This window comes from Gorilla gorilla, chromosome 4 (genome assembly GCF_029281585.2).
Source record: "Gorilla gorilla gorilla isolate KB3781 chromosome 4, NHGRI_mGorGor1-v2.1_pri, whole genome shotgun sequence".
In the NCBI taxonomy this organism is placed as follows: domain Eukaryota; kingdom Metazoa; phylum Chordata; class Mammalia; order Primates; family Hominidae; genus Gorilla; species Gorilla gorilla.
Genome location: NC_073228.2, coordinates 115,924,874 through 115,927,849, shown reverse-complemented (window position 1 = coordinate 115,927,849; position 2,976 = coordinate 115,924,874).

The window sequence follows — 2,976 nt, the reverse complement described above, 5'->3', positions numbered from 1 at the left end:
CAACTGTAACACAATAATAAGTATTCATATATCTAAACATAGAAAAAGTATAGTAAAAATATGGTATAATAGATTAAAAATGGTAATCCTGAAACCATCTGCCAAAGAGTTAAAGAAATGAATGATAGAAGCTCTTGAGGCAGGATGGCAGATAAGAAAAGATACAACTTGCCGAAACACTGAAACTCTCTCCCTTCTGAGAGAAAAGAACTGGCTGAAATTTGTCATAACCAAGGTGGCTGACTGGAGTTTGTGCAGAACAAGCTTGCTGATGTTACAGCCTAAATTTCCACTACATGTTTTCCACCCTGAATTTGCACATTCAATCCATAAGGTAGCATGAAGAGATAAGTGTGCATGCCCAAGGGCTTTCTAGACCTCCCCCTTCCTTCCACCAGTGATCTGCTAATCTCAAAATCCACCCTCTAAACCTCTTCTAATAAAATTACTGTCTTAAAGCCAGCATGGGGAGACAGATTTGAGCTTGACTCCTGTCTCCTTGCGAGTTAACTTTCAACATAAAGCTTTTCTTTTCTCAAAAACCTGGTGTCATAGTATTGGCTTCGAATGCATCAGGCAGAGTCCTTTTCGCTCAATAACAGATAATACACCTATGTAGGGCAATTAGCATGAATGGAGTTTGCAGGACTGGAAATTGCTCTGAGTGAGTGAGTGGTGAGTGAATCTAGAAGCCTAAGGACACAACTGTACACTACTGTAGAGTTGATAAACACTATACTTAGGCTACACCAAATTTATTAAAAAACTTTTTTCAATGATAAATTAATCTTAGCTTACTGTAACTTTCTTACTTTATAAACTTTAAAAATTTTTAAGCTTTTTGATGCTTTTATAATAATGCTTAGCTTGAAACACATTGGACAGCTGTAGAATATGTTTTCTTTGTATCCTTATTCTAGAAGATTTTAAAAATTTATTATTTTTACTTTTAAAACTCTTTGTTAAAAGCTAAGATGCAAGCATAAGCACACACATTAGCTTAGGCCTAAAAAGGGTCAGGATCATCAATATTATCGTCTTCCACCTCCACGCCTTGTCCCACTAGAAGGTCTTCAGGGCAATAACAGGCATGGAGCTGTCATCTCCCATGATAACAGTGCCTCCTTCTGGAATAGCTCCTGAAGGACCAGCTGGAGGCCCTCTGAGAAGCTGGGAGGAATGTGCCTCAGAATTATCTACCTGAGGGTCAGAAGAGGAGAGCAGTTATATCCCTTGGTTCTTACACCCCATGCTTAGGGCTTCTCTATGGACTATTAATTTCCTGCAATTCAGGCTCCTTCATGCATCCAACAGACCACATGGGTTCGGCAAGTGTCCCACACAGCAGCATCACAGAAACCCTGGGTCAGACAATGGGAGATATCTCCCTCCTTTAAGTCCACTCCATTACAGAAACTTCACTATGGCAGTGGCTACAACATTTCCAGAAGACTTAATAGAGGAAGGTTAGTAGAACAAGCAGGTTGTTGCTGCTGTCATTGTTCTGAGCCTACAATGGGTATTTATCATCTCCCATTTCTACCACCTGTTCTGGTTTCTTCCACCTTCAGCCAGCACTTCAGAAAGCCTAGGTTTCTATCAGATATAGTGATCTAGACCTTCATTCCTGAGGGATCTGAGTCTTCAATGCTTTGCCCTTACTGGGCCATAATTTTTTTTAGCTCAAATGTTATTTAAGCCTCAGATTAACCCTATGAGATGGGCAATCATTGTTGTAACAGTGTTTTTAATCTCATCTTAATGTTCACTAAGGAAACACCAAGAGATGTCCTAGTGGGTTTCTTGGGTTTCAAATATGCTGTTTCCGGTTCCCATTGGATAGTGGCAACTCTAGCACCTCATGGTATTTAGGGCCAATTATCTGTACCCCCATGGTGATTTTTTTCTTTGCCTGCTATGACAAAGTCCGTATGGTTGTCAAAACTCCAGGTTGAGTGGAACCCCGGCTGGGTCTCTTGAAGGAAGTATCTAGTAGAGGATAATGTTGAGGAAACAGGAAGCACAAATTCTGCAAATGAGTCATGGAGTGTGATAATAAGAGACCAATCCTATTTGCATCCTGTTTTTGCTGACTAGTGTATTCCAGCTATGAACAACATAGCCTGCTATATTGATCACTGATTCCATGCGTATAACTTCATCTGGGAGGATGGTGCCCTGACCACATAGAGTCTTCTCCTAGAACTGGCTCCTTAGTTGAGCCTTTAATGGGCCATTTCATTGTCCTGTTAGCCTGTGGACTTGTGTCCATTGTTGTATCTCCTTCACTGCAAATTACTGCTTTGAATCTTATGCCAGTGAATCAAGAATCTACCAGCTCTCGGACAGCTGTTTTATATTGACCATAGTTCTAGAAAACCCCTGGTAGAGATGAGGGACATGCTACACCTGCATGCGTTTTGTTTCCACAGCAATGGCTGTTGGCAAAGGTGGGTCATGAGGGTGTGAGGTAGGGTGTAAGATGTGTAGAATATACTCTGTGTGTTGTTTTGTAACTTGCATGTTTTTTTGAGTCAGTTTGTATGTGTTTTTTTTTACTGTTTTAACCTGACCTTATTAGTTCTGCTCATTTTTTGGTTTTTAAAATTCATTAATTTCTGGTTTTACACTTATTATTTTATTGCTTTTTCTTATGGGATTGTTTTGTTTGCCTGTTCTAATCTATTGAATGTAATGCTTAGATTTTCTTTTTTTAAAATTAACAATGTAAGTATTTGAGGCCATATATTTTCTTCACAGGCTATGTAGCATATTGGAGTTTTCTTGGTAATAATTTTCAACCTTTATTTCATTATTGTCCTTTTAAAAAGAAAAAATTTAAATTTATCATTAATAAAAAATTGTATAGTGAAGGATAAAATTTTGTTGAATAGAGTTGAGCTTTGGTCAACCACAAATGATTTTAATGTCTAATATTTTTCACTTCCCAAGAACCAATTTTCACCTCTTGGGAGG